Below are 19,255 nucleotides of genomic sequence, written 5' to 3'. Positions count from 1 at the left end.
CAACACATGATAATACTCCAAATCTACACATACATAGATGTGTGGAAGAGAGTGACAGTGACAAAGAGCCTTCCATCAAGAGGCCTGTCCCACCCAGCACACATCCAATTGGTTAAAAGTACATGATGTGCAAATATCAATCACCATAGACATTTGCCTTTGGAATCCCTCAGCATTATAGTTTCTGTGGTGCTAGTGCTAACTGTGCAACATGACTGTGCAAGTCAGTAGTCATCTAGCAGTTGTATACATGTACCTGTGGAATATAAACATGTGTGTGCCTGAGTGTGGTATGTCTGCCTCTAGATGAATGGGTTATGGCCCATGCACACACACTGCACTCCCCATTGCCCTACTATGGCAAGCCTGCTGATGTCATCATCTTGAAATACAGCTTTGGGGAAGTAGTAATCTAGTAATCTCCACGATGTGTCCTATAACTGCATAATGCTGTAGTATGATGTACTAATTAGGTAGGAGTTCTAATCCCAGACATGGCAAGAGTGTGTGTGTGTGTGTGTGTGTGTGTGTGTGTGTGTGTGTGTGTGTGTGTGTGTGTGTGTGTGTGTGTGTGTATGTATATGTGTGTGTGTATGTGTGTGTGTGTGTGTGTGTGTGTGTGTGTCTGTGTAGGGATCACTGCTTTTTAGGCCAGTCACACTCACTACAAATTCAAATGCCCTATTTTGGCATGCCTGCTAATGTCATTCACTTTGAAATACACCTTTGGAGAAGGAGTAGCCCAGTAATCTCTGTGGCATGTCTTATAACTGTGTAATGCTATAGTGTGATATACCTAGTTAGGTAGGAGTTCTATTCCCAGACATGGCAAGTGTGGATGTTGGTGAGTGTTTGTTTGTCTGTGTAGGGAGCAATGCTTTTGAGGCCATTCACAGTCACTACAACCTCCAGTACCCTGGCAAGCCTGCTGATGTCATTCACTTGGAAATACACCTCTGAGGAAAAAGTAGTCCAGTAATCTCTATGGCATGTCCTATAACTGTGTAATGATGTAGTGTAACAAACTAGTTAGATAGGTGTTCTCTTTCCATGTGTGACAAATGTGGATGTTTGTGTGTGTGTTTGTTTGCCTGTCTGTGTATGGAGCAATGCTTTTGAGGCCTTTCACAGTCACTACAATCTCCAGTGCCCTTCACTGGCAAGCCTGCTGATGTTCACCTTGAAATACACTTTTGGGGAAGGAGTAGCCCAGTAATTTCCATGACATGTTCTGTAACTGCGTAATGCTGTAGTGTGATAAAATTGTTAGGTAGGAGTTCTATACCCAGACATGGCAACTTTGAAACTCTGTGTGTGTAGGGATCAATTTTTTTTGGGCCATTAACAGTCACTACGCACACCTACAAATGGAGAACATTGATAACTGTGCAGTAACAGACACCTGATCCAAACCTCCAGAGAGCACCCCTGCAATACCAGGTACAGCTCTCACCACACCTGTTGGCCACCAAACCGGGACCAAAACAATAAAGGCGGAGGAGGAGTGTCCATATTCACCAAGGATATTTACACCACCAGGCTACCAAAATAATATGTCTGAAATACCCACAGTAGAACAAACAGTAGGTTAGACTGCATTCCAAATTGTATAGCTTGCTACAGCTCCCCCACCATGCCCCATGATACCCATTACAGCCTTTTAAAAATACTGTGAAATATTATGATACAAGCAAACACCCTAATACTGGGTGACTTACACTACCCTGCCATTTACTGGGAAAACTACTTGTGTACCAACACATGTGCCCAATAGTTCTTTGAAGTCATAATTCCCAATGCCCTAGATCAAGTAACACAGAGGCCCACCAGGGGCTCAAATATCCTAGAACTGGTCATTACCAACATGGGAAATCAATGGTCCACACCTATTGTCACTCCATTGGTGGTCAGGTATGCCCATTAGCTAATCACCCTTAACATCATCATCCCCCCCCACACCCCAGAAAGGAAATCTCCATAACACACATCTCCAAAGCCAATGTCATGCTACACATGTCAGATGTGACTAACATCATGACACCCATGCAGAAGGGAACTGAAAGGACAACTGCTGAATCATACACAAAGGCACTGTATGAGCACATCCACTCGTGTATGAATTGTGCCATCCAATATTGAACCAAGATGCTCCCCATCCAAGAAAAAGATGCCAATGTGGTGGAACCCCTGCCATAAACATACTGTACAACAAAAGGAGGAAACTCTTGCAGAAATAGGGGACTTTCCAGGATGAAAAATACTCATTTACCAGCTACAGTAAGAGGCAGAGACCCCTCATAACATCCGCTAAAGTTTGTTACGAGCATAATATAGCCACAGATGCCAAAGACAACTGCAAACCGTTCCATAGCTATGTGAGGAATCTAAATGGAAATGCTCAGAACTGCTGTGAGCTACAGCAGGATGGTACTAAATCTACTCCTCCCAGGGATATTGCCAATATCCTGGCAGATCGATTCAGTGGCAACTGCACCCCCCTCCCAACCCCCAAAGGGCCCAGCTCAACATGGACAGATTGCTGTATGCCGGTAATAAAGGCCACATAGGTAAAATCCACACTCTACAGAGCTATGCCAACAACAGCCCTGGGACCAGTCAACATCCCGGGCTGTGTACTACATGTGCTACAAACTACACTTGCACCTCACATACGTGCCATGTCTAATCATAGCCACACCTTAGTCTTCATGCCCACTGTGTGGCGCACAACTACAGTTATCCTAGTCTACAAGGGGGGATACACCTTGGATTCTGGGAACTCCAGCCCTAGCAGTATGACATGCCTGCTCTGAAAGGCCATGGGATGTATTATCATGGAAATTAAAACAAAGGCATTGGCAACCTGCAAACACTGGACCCTAACCAGGTTTGGTTTGTGAAGGGCCAATCATGCCACCTCAACCTGAAGGACAACTGTGAATCTGTCTCCAGAGCTGTGGATGAGGGTAAGGTGGTTCACACAGCCTATCTGGACCTCGCCAAGCCCTTCGACACCATTCCCCAGTCTGGAATCATAGATAAATGTATCAAGCTGGCCATTACTCCCAGTGTCACCCAATGGGCTGCCAACTGATGTACTGACACAACCCACACTGTAAATGTAGGTGGCACCAACCCAAGCCCTGACAAGTGATAGTTGGAGTACCTTAGGGTTCAGTCCTGGCACCACCCTTGTTTGGCATCTACTGATCTGAAGTACAGTCCAACAGTAAGGGACACCGACCAAACAAAGGTTGCAGATGACTGCACACTAGGAGCCAATATTGAATCCCCACATGATGTGAATATCATACAGAAGGGCCTTACAGAAAGATATGCTTGGCGCCTGAGCCATGACCTCAAGATCAAAGCCAATAAATATATAGTTACCCCCACTGGGAAGGGACATGTACCTGTGAAGTACCACATAGGTGGCAGTACACTAAACACCTAAAGTGTTATAACAGACTTAGGCACTCAGGTGGACAGTGGTCTCACCTTTGATAACCACATCATCACAACAGTCAGGAAACCCACCTATCTGGCACACCTCCCACTAAGGGCTTTACATCCAGGAAAAGAAGCCCATTGTCCCACTGTAGGCATCTCTCAGTAAACCCAGTAAAGACTACAATGGCCTGTTACGCATGTACCTCACAAGAGATCTGCAACAAGTAGAGAGGCTGCAGACATACCTCATGAAATGACCACAGTCCTAAACCAGATGCCCTATGCTGACCATCTGAAAATCATCCAGCTATACTCTGTCACATATTGTGTTCTCAGAGTTGATCTCTGCTTAACATACCATGCCATGTCAAACCCACAGCATGCTACACTTAGAGAATTCCAAACCCTCACAGTCACATGCTCCAGGGATCCAAATCCTGTTATCACAATGAAGAATACATGCAGGAGGGATATGTTCCTGACCCAGGGACTCCCCAGACTCTGGAATAGACTGTTCATACATGTCAAGCAGAATGCCTCTTTGGCCCTGTTCAAAAGGAACCTGGACAATTGGATTGGAGATAGGACATTTACCCCGGGGATCATGTCAGCTGCCCTGCTAGACAGGGGTACAGGGAAGTATATCCTGTGGGAAGTCATAGCCAGAGAATTGTCATGTCTAGGCATGTGTAGGCCCTAGGGCTGATAGCCTAGTATCAATGTATGACCCTATGAACCTATGAACTACACTTTCCATTGCCCAACCTTGACAAGGTTGCTGATGTCATCCACTTTGAAATACACCTTTGGGTAAAAAGTAACCCAGTAATCTCCGTAGTGTGTCCTATAACTGCATAATGCTGTAGTGTAATCTACTATTTTGGTAGGGGTTCTAGTCCTAGACATGGCAAATGTAGAGGTTTGTGTGTGTGTTTGTGTTTGTTTGTCTGTGTAGGGAGCAATACTTTTGAGGCCATCCACAGTCACAAGAACCTCCATTTCCCTTCTTTGGCAAGCCTGCTGATGTCATTCACTTTGAAATACACCTTTGGGGAAAGAGTAGCCCAGTTATCTCAGTGGTGTGTCTTATAACTGTGTAATGCTGTAGCATGATATACTAGTTAGGTAGTGGCTCTATTCCCAGACATGGCAAGTGTGGATGTTTGTGTGTGTGTTTGTTTTCCTGTGTAGGAAGCAATACTTTTGAGGCCATTCACAGTCACTACAAACTCCACTGCCCTTCCTTGGCAAGCCTGTTGATGTCATTCACATTGAAAAACAACTTTGGGGAAGGAGTAGCCCAGTAATCTCCATGGCACGTGCTATAACTGTATAATGCTGTAGTGTGATGTTCTAGTTAGGTAAGAGTGTCAATCCCAGACATGGCAACTATGAGACTTGGTGTGTGTGTGTGTGTGTGTGTGTTTGTCATTCATATCCTGTGTGGAGGTGGCTGTGAGTGTATAAAAACTGGCCACCTTACAAGGATAACAGATGTCAAACAGCAGAGAGGCTGGGGTTGACAATCCATACCCCTACATGTGACATCAAGGCCTGACGAACAATTTAGGCAACCTTTGTATTACCCAGAGAACACACTCAACCCATGTCTCATACACAAACAAACTCGGCTAGGCAACAATCACTTTGTTGGTAGTTCCCTGCATATTGCCTACAGATAGTAGCCATGGACTAATTGCAGCAGACTACAGAGGGCATGACACCCTGTCCCATCACTACAATAAGCACATAATTGCATACAGTGCTCCTTCACTATGTTCCCCACTGGATGCCTGCAACAACTGTAGTGCCATCAAATGTAACCCATAAAGGACATACCATGCCTTAAACACATGCCCTGTTTGGACAGATGCCACTGACACCAGGGAATACCTGTATCATGCTGTCAATGAAGGTGCAAGGTCAACTTGGTGTCCATTGCCAGTTCCCACCACATGAGGCCAGAAATGGCACACCTGATGATAACCTGTGTACACAACATGCCCCAGACACCCCAGGTACACTTACACATGTCACAGAGCATGTATGTGGGATGTGTGCACATCCCAGACACCATCCACATCATGGACTATAGAACACATACATGGCAAGCATTACACAGCACTGGCCACCCACAATAGTAACCCAGATGACTGGATGGTGAATACAATACCCACCTGTGTGGCCAATCCAAACACTACACCCCTGAGCCACACTGCAGACCATTTTCATGTGGCCTGATGCCAAGGTATACCCTTTACCTAGCCTTGTACAGCCCTCTGGCACAGTCAATCACTACGCACCTGTGATGTATATCAGTACTGGCAACCTGTGTCTCTGTGTGTGTGGATTATAATGCTTTCAATGCCATTCATACTCACTGCACCTCCCATTGGCCTACTGAAGCATGCCTTCTGATGTCAGACATCTTCACATACCCTTTGCCCATATATCATCCTGATAACCCCTGTGGTGCATTTGATACTTGCGTATTACTGTATTGTGGTAAACTAGCTAGTTAGGAAGTCTAATCCTGACCCTGCCAACTGTGCTAATGTGTGTGAGTCCCTGAGAGAGTGTGGCTGTGTCAACGTTAACACCTGTTCATGTGGGCAGACACATGTACTACACCTACCTTATCCCTGCTATATCACTGTTGCAGATGTCACTCACCATCAGATATACCTTTGTACAGCTAACCAACATGTAAGCTCTGTGGTGCATGCAGTAGCTGCATAGACATGTGATAGCAATACATAGTCAGGCAGGGTTTGAAACCTTGTACTGGAAAGTGTGTGACACAAACATGCTTAGATTTTACTATCCCACCCCCTCCATGTCTTACTTTGTCTCTGTCTGCCTCTCTCACTCCCTCTCTGGTGGATGTGGAGACGTACACCTGCTTTGCTTAGGCAGAAGCTCGTGTTTTGTAAGTGATGCTCATGATCAGCTGATGGCCTCTGCATGAACTGCAGTCTCCCACTAGCTGATTGCACATGGAACAGCTGTGGTAACATTCCCATAGCCATTTGCATTTAAACACACTCCTGTACCTAGGAACATCATGTGGGTGTTGGGCCTTTTCATTCACTGTGAGCAGGACCTCATGTCAGTGTTTGGAAAACAGCATCACAGATGGTAATGGGATATACCTCTAACAACATTCACTGTGGAGACAGGCCAATAAACAGGAGGGTGATGCGCCAGACATGAATACATAATGTAAGTGTTGCTCTTCTGAATTTGGAATAATGTTGGTTTAACAGGGCGTGTGGGTATATGGCTGGCCTACATGATATAATACCTGTCATGACAGTGTTATGTGTTTGAGGAAACCCCCACCTGTAGGGTTATCTGCTGACTGGGCAGTGTTTGGAGTCTTATGTTTCTTGTGTTACTCACAGATCACCTATTTTAGAATGTCAGAAGCATAGCCTGAAGATTGCAGTCAGTACATGGTGACACTCATGAGAGTTACTGACTCCATATCCCTCATAGAACATATGTCACAACAAACCCTGTTACAAGAGTAAATGTATGAGGGTATCACAGCAACATGCCAATATTGGCCCAGTGTTTGTGGCTCCAGCCACAAGTCTGTCAACCTTTGTACATATGTCATGCAATAAGAGGTGCACATGTTCTGTACACCATTATTTATTGACATCATACCTGATGACAACACAGTCAGATATCAAATAGCTAGACATGTTATGTATAGTAGGGTTAATTTCTGAGGACATGACCTGGGAATTCTGCGGTTGTGTGTACAGTAATAGGGTCCGTGTACTTATGGTGATTGTTGACAGTATGTGTATTGCGAATATGTACCTTGGCATGTGTACAGACTGGTGGCAGATTTCATTGTCCTCGGTCCTGTTCTATCTGATGTTATGGGCTGCTACAGTGTATGGTACCCTATCGGCTCACATGTTTGTAGGGCCAAACACACACGTGTCCCATACCACAGACAGGCATTGGACCGCACTGTGTTGTGACCCAGTTTATGTACAGTTAGTGTGTGAGTGGCACATATGAGGATGGTGTTGATCAGACAGTCCATACAGTGTCATATTAAGCTTGCATACCATATGTGGCTGTGGCTGTGTTCACATTGGTTGTGGGTATGCACTTTCTCACAGGTGTCTGTTACTCTGTGCTGTGACATGCCTGTAGAGCCTGCTATATTTGCAGGTACATTTGTATCCCCCATACAAAATTTAGGCCAGTGTTGTGGCAGTCTGCTTGTAGTTTGGACAGTGCTTTGTTACATGCCTAGCAGCTTACTGTAATTACACAGTGTGATGTTATGTTCAGATATTTGCAAGACGTCCTGCTGCCAGGCCACCATAACTGTTCCGAATTTCTGACAAAGCAGTGGGATTCTGTACAGATGTAGGTCACTAACTACTGGGTAGTATGTGGCCATGTGACCTCTGCACCACCAGTTATTATGTTTCAGGACAGACAGGCATGTGCATACCTGCCAACTGTACTGAATTATTTGTTTTTTACTGAGTATTGGGGTCCATATAATGGGGTACCATGATTCCCGAGTGGCACCCCTTCATTCCCGATTTTTTAAAATTGTTTCTTTTTGAGCTTTGGAGCTGACGTCATAATGTGCATGATGATGTCATCTCCGTCAAGCATGCAAACATCTGCTTTAGTGCTTCATCATCTCCGTCGAGCGCGGAAACACTTTTGAATGAAACTTTCATCTTTGGAGCCAATGCGAGAGCAGAATGAAGAAATGAAGCTTTGCCTTTGTCACTATTTGAGGAATGGAGCCAAAACTGCGAGTGTGGAACAAAGCTTTGTTTGCTTTGGAGCCAGACTATGCGAGCACGGAATGGAATGAAGAAGCTTTGCTAACCTGCTTTCTTCTGCTTTGGAGTCGAGCGCGGAATTTGAGTTACTGGAGGAAGCTTCTGCAATGAATCATGTATTTATTTTTCTTACTGAAGGAAGATTCTGCAATGGATCAGGTATTTTTCTTTCTGAAAGTGAATAGTGTGTGTGTATGTGTGTGTGTGTGTGTGTGTGTGTGTGTGTGTGTGTGTGTGTGTGTGTGTGTGTGTGTGTGTGTCTGTGTGTGTGTGGCACTGGCATTGCAAAACTGAATTTATTATAATGTATCTAGCTGTAGCAGTACACGGACATTGTAAGTACTTTGCTTGCTGTACCAAAAAAAAAGAAAGAAAAACAAGTAGTTGTGTGGTCGGTCGGAAATGAACACGCTTTACTGGAATGAATTGAGCTTGCACCAGAATCCGTACCATGCAATTTTCTGTGGCTGTCATGAAGAGTGGTAATTGAAGCTCAATCTGTGTGCTCTGCTAAAGAAAGAAATAAAATGCACAAGCTGGACTCATCCAGTCATCATTGCCTTGTTCAGATGGTAAATGATGCAAAATCTCTATGGGATTCCATCCACATACTTCCGATTTGTCAACTGTTAACTTCTAGCAGGAGGGAGGAGTATGCCATAGTAAATAACAGTAGGTACTACTAGAAAAGCAGAACGTAGGTTATACATTTTAAGAGTGACAATGTATTATTGTTTGTTTCAGTTTTTTTCCCAGTTTGTTTACTTATGAGTTTCTCAATAAAAATACATACACTTCCTGGCATGCATTACATTTAATTTTATATCCCATGTTATCTCAACAGGATAGGGCCTCTCTGCAAGTGTCATCTGAAATAACAGATGTGCAGTACACTTGTTTTTACACACTATACTCCTGGAGAAGTGCAGTCATTTTCTTTTTTTCACACTAAGAATGTTAGTTTAATACTGAGGGGTGCATGACATTTTTGTAAGCCCTTCTCTCCCCAATCTGTAAACCTTCTTAGATTCCAGATTATTCCCTCTGACCTGTGTGTGTGTGTGTGTGTGTGTGTGTGTGTGTGTGTGTGTGTGTGTTAGAGGTACTCAGGCTCAAACCCTAACCTTGGGTACAGGTAAAAAGAGCCTAAGGTCCCTAGCCACCACCACTTGTGAGTTTATGCCTCATATTTTTGTTCTATTCCTCATTAAATCTGTAGTTCCCAGGATTTTTCTGGCAATGGCAAATCACTGAAGGATTGAATTCACTAAATAATGACAGGGATTTGAATTTCAGACTTCCTATTCTTCAGAAAATAAATGGTAACACAAAACCTTTTTTCTAGCAATTATCTAATTTTATAAGATCAGTATTTAAAATGTGTCCCTTTTTTGGAGCTGTATACCCCCATTATTGACAATGGCTTTGTACAGGTTTTGCTAAGATGTTGACAACTATGGTGAGAAGTGAGAATTGAATTCTGTTTTCCCTCATTATTGGCTTTCTCCAGGTTTTTTGTGCTAAAAGGTTGAGAGCTATGGTGAGAAGTGAATTCACTAAATGAGGGCCATTTAAATTTCAGTCTTCCAATCTCTAGAAACTGGATATAGATATATATCCATATATCATCTATATAGATATATAGACATATACATATCTAAATACATATATGTATATATACATATATACATATATATATATATATATATATATATATATATATATATATATATATACACACAGCTATATATGTCTACACATATATAGATATATAGATATTTCTGCACATATAGTTATGGATATCTACATATATATCAACATAAATAGGTATATCTGTTTAGATATATATGCACATATAGTTATAGATATCTACATATATATTGACGTAAATAGGTATATCTGTACATATATGATGTACATATATATATATATATATATATATATATATATATATATATATATATATACAGAGAGATCTATAAATGGCCATATATATGATGAACTATACAGATGTGTCTAAATACATATATATATGAATATATATGTGTATGCACATGTAGACATATATCTACATATGTATATGTATATAGCCATATCCTTGTCATGTGTAAACATTACTGTTGTGTATACCTTCCCAGATGTATCACACCGTATCTATCTGATATGTGTATATTTAGATATAACAACATATGTGATGCAACAGTAATATCACTAACATGTACTATAAAATTGTAGATGTCACAGCGATTGTTCAATACTATTCAATATGTCTACTGACAGATGTATTGGAAAAACAACAACTGTTTTCACAACTGCCATAGCATAGTGGTTAACTGTGGTGACTGTAGTATACAGGGTCCTGGGTTCAAGACCTTCAAGGGCCATTTGTTTTGTTGCTGGGCAGAACAAGGGCTGCTGGATACAGAGTGGTTAAGGCAGTTCTGAGCATCTTTAAGTGTGTTTGCATAGGTTTGCATGATGGTAATTGCTGCTAATGTATGGTTAAACGTACAGGTGCTTACACCATGTAGGCTTTGCTTACCAGTACACAAATGTGCTTAGCTGTTATATTGCAGCAATGCTGACACCTTCTAAGCATGGCTCAGCCCTGGTAACAAGTGCTCATATCCCAGTCTTATAACATAGCAGGATAATGACATCTGTAATAAGTGTATGTAATGCCGTGTACATAATATGTGTCTATGTGCTGTCATTATAGTAGCAAGGGGTATGAGTGTCATGTCTGGGACACTTGAGTATATAAGACCTGTACCTTACTCTTATTCATGTGAATGTGTTACATACAAGGGTAGTATCCCAGGTTATGTGCCATCACACTGGCATGTAGTGTATCATGCCATTACTACTGCTGACAGTGCTTTCCCAAGCAAGAGTATATTGCTAATTGTAGTACTGGCAACAAGCACCCCTGCATGCATATATGGACTAAGAGGCCTCACTGTCATGTTCCTGGTGTCTGAGCTGTGTCACAGTATATATCCTCTACTGGATAATGATCTGACATTTGGAAATTAACTGTAGACTACTGTCTGTATAGCACATGTCAATGAGGGCTGCCAACATTTAGTAATGGCATACATATAGGTGTCAGATGTCTATCTGTTGCCACATTCATCCTACTGCATAGTTAGTTGGCAAGCTAATGTCTGTCAGTCCCTGTACAGATGTGCAGATGGCAGGTATCCAGCTTGGATACGTACAGGCAACCTGTGCTTGACTGACACTGACATGTCTGCCCAGCTGTGTTATAACTGGCACAGGTAGGACACAACACCCTGTACACACCACATGCCATGGGTACCTCCACTACACTACCACAGTCAACAGAACATGCTTGGGTGCAGGTCTCCAGCACAGACACTAACCATGTGTTTTGCAATACATGTTGCATACATATCCCCTTGGTCACCTCACTGGCCATTTGCAGGAGGCTCCCAGAGGATTGGCTGATGCATGTCACTCTCACCCTGAGGGTCTCCACAGTGGTGTCTGTAGATAGATTGCCTGCTGGCACATGGCAGGTGGCATGATACTACTGCACACACATCCCCTACATTTCTCATCTCTCCATGGACAATAGCCAGTTACAAACCTATGACCACCTGCAACAATGCACCCCAATACTGACAAATGTGTATGTGTGCATTACTGAGGATATCAGTGTCTGTGTGTTAGTACACCTGTAGTTGGGAATACCATGAGGTCTTTCACACCCACCGCAATGCCCATTGCCATAATTAGACATGGCTGCTGCTGTACCGGACATTACATGCACCCTGTTATGCTCCTCTCCCTAAAGGCTACCTGAGCCTTGCAGCAGTACCAGCACAGCACTGTTGTACAAATGGGTTGATAGGCATGGGATACCCACTGAGGTCTGGCAAGTGTGTGTATGTATGCATATGTGTATATATCTGTAGGGTACAGCATTCCGAGGCCACATTCTCCTATTACAATGTGCACTGCCACACAGTATTACGGATAGTGATGTTGCTGCCCATAGGAGAGGCATGACAATGCATCACCCTACGATGCCTGTGGCATGTGCATTAGATGCATATCCCTGTAGTACCACTGTTGGGATGGACAATGGGTTGAATCGGAGTCTTGGTCAATGTGTGATGGTGGTATGTCAGAGTGCCATCATGGGTTCTAGTGTGTACAATATCCACAGTGGGGTGTGGGTGCTGTGTACATTGTCATTACACCATGGTACCCCCAGTTCATGTTCAATTTACCATTGTATGGAGACCACTGTCACCATCAACCATACAGGTAACTGATAACACAATCCAGCCCAGTTATGCATGTGCTGTGTGCAGCCTACCTGTAACACATTGGACACACTGACAAGTTAGTTAGCACTGATAGGCCCAGGTCTCTCGAATGTGTGTCTGCCTGTTATGTGTCTGTTAATGTGTATGTGATGGTATGTCACACTATGTATTGTCCATATACAACCATTACATCCCCCATTACCATACTGTACATGCCTCGGGATGTCCTGCATGTAACATGTAACCTGGAACTCACCTCATCCTAAACGCTGTTTGGTGTGTGCAATGAAAGCCACACACATCAGTAGCACTACATACCTAGGTAGGGGTCTAGTCCCAGTGTTGCCATGTAAGAGTGTGCGTGCATGTGGAGGGATCTACTTCAGTTTGCTGATTATACATGTCCCAGGGGGTCACCTGTTCATATGGCACAGGCAGTAACTGTTATACAGACCTGTGACATGTGTTCAACTGAACACAGCATATGCCACAGCCATGGTGTCACCACAGTGCCATACCCCTTGTTAGATATGACAGCAGACCATCCTCCTGCTGACACATGTACACCTACAACACAAATGGATGACATTATGGAGACCACAATCACTCAGTGTTACTAACAGCTATAATGCATCATGGCTGGACAGCTACACTACCTGACATGTAAGCATTAAAATTACTGCTGACAACATGTTACACAGCAGTACATTGGTACACTGTAGTACAGTCACCGTGTGCATCAGAACCATATTAGCCTGTCCCTGCATCGATGTTATGGAAGAAGGGATGTGGTAAAGGTATCATCATATGCACAGGGTGTATTGGTTTGCCAGAGACCGAGGGTGGGCCATAAATCTGATACCATGTGTGTGGGTGAGGGGTGTAATTTTCTGATATGGGCATGGTGATTTGGTGTGTGTAGGTATGGGGTTGGCCTAGGTGTGTTTGTAAAGTGTGTGGGGATGCATGCACACAGTTCTGCCATGTGGCTGCCCTATACAGGTGTTTCTTGGACAGCTGCAGACCATACCTGACAGGGTGTGCAGTTCACCACCTCCGGCCATGGATGCGTGGACTGTGCCTGCCAGGGGTTCCATGGGCACATCCAGGTACAGGCCTTGATGTGCTACTCTCCCCTGATGATGATGACATATGTCCGCTGGAACCAAGTCCCACCTGGGTCTGGCCAGCGCCAATGTGCATGTGGCCTGCTGTGGTGTGGTGTGGACAGTGCCCCCCCTGCAGTGCTGGGGCTGGTCCTGCCACTACGGGAGCAGCTTGGTGTCCTTGCACATCCATGTCTACTGCCAGATGTTGGTGTTGCTGGCCTATGTCCATGTGGCCATTGCCCCACTCCCACCTTATGTTCTAGCACAGACAATCCACGGTCGATGAGGCCCACCATCTCACCCAACTGTCTATCTATGACCTCGGTATAATCACGGAGAGCACCTGCAAGTTCATGGATGTTATCACTTACAGATGAGAAAGCAGCACTCTGCAGTCTCAGACCCTGTCTGGTGTACAGTTCCATACATGCCTGCACCCCTTTGTCAGTCTGAAACATGCATCCGGTGGTACCAGTTTTGGCACTTCTGCCAGAGGCATCATGACCAGTGGTCCTCCCATGAGCACCCCTGTACACCTGCCTATGTGGTGCCCTGCTGGACATCTGACTATGCCTGCTGTGTCCAGACACAGCAGGCATAGATATCATACTTTCCTGTGCACTGCCACCAACTGCCAACTGTCCCTCTGCTATGGCCACTGGTGATGGGGTATCTATAGGCACTGTGACTGTATGTGGGGTTGGGGTGGATAACAGGGAGATGTCAAATGATGGAGTAATTTCAGCCTCTGACAACCCCGCCTGTGCCTCAACAGTCCTATCATCATTTTCGATATCTGTATAGACATCAACATCAGATTGCATGCAGGAGGGACCCTGACCCACCTCTCCACCTGTGAGGGGAAAACAAGAAATGCACTTTAAGACCTGTATGGCTTTGCATAACAGTACATATATATATATATATATATATATATATATATATATATATATATATATATATATATATATATATATACACACACACACACACACACACACACACACACACACACACTGAAATTCCACCATAATACCTACCTGTCCCTGAGTTTACAGACAGTCCCAAGTTTATTCACATAAGTTCCCCATCTGTAGCAGATCTCCAGACTCCCTGTGGAACTCGCTATGCACCACGCCCAGGACCTGGCGATGGGTACAGTGTCCTGTCTGCGTCCGCTCCCGGGGGGGCAAGCCCCATCCCCTGAGGTGGTTCCACCTGAAGGTGGTGCAGGACCAGTGGACGAGGAGGTTCTGGGGTGGGCCCCAGATGTGCTGGTGCTCGGATGAGGTGGGACAGGTGGATCCGCTGGGACTGGCCTTCCCACACGTGCTATGGTGTTTCAGTTTTACAGCATATGTGGGTTAGTAATAGTCAACACCTTCCAGGATTAGGTATAATAGAATGCATAGATATTCCCATTAACCCAAAACACCAGATATGGAACAGTTGCATAGCAAACAGAACACATGCATATATGGAACCACAGTGGCCATTACAACAGCATGCAGGTACATTGATGGCAGCATGCCACCAATGTGGGAGTATTTCAACATGACACATGCATAGAAACAAATTTAAATATTTATCAAATAGTAGGACATATGTCCCAACAGTAGATTTAATGCAGCACATTTCAATTGAGTTGTGTATTTAGTTTATTGTTGCAGATATGGTGAGGGGGAGAGAAAGATGTCAATTAACAACTAGTATATTCCTGTAGTTCTCATTACTTTCCTAGTCACTGCTGTCATCTGTACCTTACAGGTATTGGTACACTACCCTGTGGCCTTAGTTTGGACACTGGTATGGATGTAGACAACTGTATACACAAACTGAGTTTTACCTGCAGTATACACCTCTTACCTGATATACATGTGGAGGTATTGTTTGTTAACCCTACCTGACTGTTTCTACACATATTCCCAGATTCCAGGTTGATGTTACGCACATACCTGTCCATCTCTTATTGCATACACTCTGGCATGTCTTGACCACATGCAGGTGAACCGGGACATATTTTGACTATTGCCTTCTTAAACCTTTGATGAATTGTACAATGACAGGTTTGTTTTCATTGACATTTTCCAAATATGTACATGCCTGACAGTCAGTTATATGACATAAAATGCTGCCTACATGTCAGAGATTAGCATGCTGATATGCCAGGGAGACAGGGTAACAGCTGGCAGATATGGGCCAATTAACTGGGCATTCTGGACAATTCTGTACACTTGTGGGGTATGATTCTGCATACACCTTGCTACCACTCCCAGGATTCGAACCATGGCTCTGTCTGCTAAAAATAAAACAAGTGTCAATCACAGTTGAGTGTGCTATATAGATATTGCTGTGTATCTCTTCTCTGATTTCTGTCTATAATTCTCCTGTGGTTTTACACTCTGACCTAGTAATTCCAAAACTCTTATACAGGATTTCCCAGACAGTTTTATTATGTAGCACAGTGTGGGTGACAGTGATGAGTAATACCTTATTATTCAGAGCAACTACAAATCTAACAATGCCATACAATACCAGAGTAAACAGTACCAGTACAGGATATCAATCTTTTATTTCTAGGCACAGTTTTCGTATCTGACAGGCCTGTGGTGTCAATATTTGTTAACACTACCTGAATGTTGCCACACATATTACCAGATTCCACATTAGTATTTATGCACATACATCTCACTCTGTTACTGCACACACTCTGATCACAGCTTGACAACATGGGGGTGGAGATGGGACATACTTGGTTTATTAATCTCATAACATTTTGGGGTGTTGCTAGATTGACTGGTTTGTTCTTATAGATGTCTGACAATCAGTTGTATTTCTTATTTACTGCCTAAATGTCTGGGATCATCCCACTGATTTGCTAGGGGGACAGGGTGACAGGCAGCAGATATGGGCCGATTTACTGGACATTCTGGATATATCTGTACAGTTGTGGGGTATGATTCTGCATACAGCTTACTACCACTCCCAGGATTCGAACCATGGCTGTGCGTTCTAAAAAGGCAACAGTTCACATCTCAGTTGAGTGCGCTATTTGGATTATGTTGTCTGTCATTTCGCTGTTTTCTGTCTAAGTCTCTCTCAGTTGTACTATATGAGCTCTTGTAATTACAACAGTCATATACAGACATTCCTACACATTTTATTTATATAGCACAGTGTGGGTAATAGTGCTTAATACAACAGTAGTATTAAGAGATTGCAACTCTACATTACCACATGATACTAGAGTAAACACATGCAGTCCAGCAGTTAGACCTTTATTGTCAGGCTGTTATGCTTTTATTTATATACAACCTATATGAGACTCTTCCTACCATATTTTCTGGTGTATGCAGTATATGCCTTAAACAACACAGGTTTCATACAGGCGATTAACTTACTACCACTTTTAGATTTATTTCCTATGACAGTGCATGCAAGAGTATTACTAACCTGCCATGCGTCACAACCGCTGCAATCTACAGGCATGGGCTTCCTAGTTCACAGCCCGTTCATCTGCCACTGTGAAAGACATAAGAGGAATATTTAGCCATACCTATCCATAATATACATGAGCTGGAAATTATTAAACAGGTAGTGGACTGATACTTACACATGGCTGGGACATCCCCCATCCTCCTAGCCTCTTGGCTCCACTAATCCAAGAGATCCCTTTTTCTCTTCTTCAGGTCGGCATAGTGATGCCTGACCTGCTCACCAGTTCGGGGTATGCCAGTGGTACTGTTTAGGTCATGGGCGAGACGGTCCCAGGCTTCTGCTTTGTATTGGGAACCCTGGTACTGGATCTGCAGCAGTCTCTGGTCATGGTCTTTCACAAGGAGACCTGTCATGAATCTGGACTCCTGGATGCCCCAGCACTGTACCTGAAAATGCACACCCTCTCCCATACCAGTCATAGTGCCTACAGGAGAAAGCTGCAACCAGTTATGAGATGCATTCCCACCTGTTGGGTTTAAATAGGGCTGATTTATAGCACTTTGCCATGATTGGACGGTTTTGAAAATGCTAAGCTATAGGCAAACCTGCTTACCTAAGGTTGGCATTGCTTAAAGGGGTATACCAATAGGCAAACTGAGTTAGTTGGCCTACACATTGCTTACATCTAGTAAGTTGGGCTGTGCAATGCTTAGCATTGCTTAATTTTTAATTTGCACACTATTTGCTTTTTGGCATTGATTTATTATTTATTGCATGTTATATATGTGTTTGGCATCTATGATTCATGTGTACATACACTGTATGGGGTCCTTGTGTTTATTAGGGGATGTCAACACTTTATTACAATGACACCTCACATCTGGGTTTAATGCAGTACTCCAGTTCACATATTTATGTTATGTAGTAGGTTATACAACATAAAACTTTATATAGATTCCTTTCACATGTTCAGTTTGATTTTCCTATAGTGAGGATCTGTTTGGTGATACCTCAATCTTATGTACTGCTGTGATGGCTTAGTAGTTAACTACTGTGACTGTAGTGTACAATGTCCTGGTTTCAAGACCTGCAAAGGCTGTTTATTTTGTTTCTTGCCAGAACAGCAGCTATTGCATACAGCATGATTAAGGCACTTTTAAGCAATTGTAAGTGGGTTTGTGTGGGTTTGCCCGAAGGTAAGCAATGCTAACCTCTGGTTAAATATGCTTACAGAGAGTTAGCTTCAATATTGCTTAACCTGTGTGTGCATTGCTTACCCCTGCACAAACGGGCTTAAACCCACTTACTACTGCTTAAATATGCTTACTTTTGCTTAGTAGTGCTTACTCCCACTTACACCCGCACTAATGTAAAATGGTTCTTGGGAAGGTGGTGGATTTGGAAACTCTATAGATTTATCATTCATTACACATTGTACCTTTGGTTTGTATCCATGATTCATGTGTACATATATTGTATGGGGCACTTGTGATTATCTATGGATTTTACAACATTATGACAATAACACCTCACATCTGCATTTAATGCAGTACTCCAGTTCACAAATATGTTATTTAGTAGGTTGTGCAACAAAAAATATTGTTCATAAAGTAATTTGACATGGAAAATGGAAGGTACTGGAGTGAGACTTGAACCGAGGATGACTGCTCATAATGTGAATGCTCTGCCCACTACACTATTGCAGTATTGCTTCATTTGCATATATCTTAATTTTTATCCTCTTGTGCCATTTAAGCTGCAATAAACGTAGCTAAGTGATGGGCAAACCTGTGCACCTACTGTTAAATTGTATCTGTTTCATAAAAAAACAGCTTGTTTATATTTTATATTTTCACTATTGCTCTTATAAACTTGGGGGGATGTTGCTGGGGGTATGCGAACACCTATGAGTGGTCTTACTCATTCTTATTCCTATACTGCTGTTCTTCATTGCAGGGGTGTTAATATTCTGAGAGCTCTACTCTCAGACATGCCTCCTGCACTCATACATGCTCTGTGTCCATTTAGGAGCTCAGGCAGCACCCCTTCATTAATATGCCTGGTGCACTGCCATCCTGCTCTTAAACGGTCACTTCTGTGCAGGATTAAGCTAGTCTTGCACAGAAGTATA

The sequence above is a fragment of the Protopterus annectens genome, chromosome 1.part0 (genome assembly GCF_019279795.1).
Source record: "Protopterus annectens isolate FY-2018-M chromosome 1.part0, PAN1.0, whole genome shotgun sequence".
NCBI lineage: Eukaryota > Metazoa > Chordata > Ceratodontiformes > Protopteridae > Protopterus > Protopterus annectens.
The sequence above is the reverse complement of the archived record's forward strand: the minus strand, read 5'-3'. Positions refer to the sequence as shown.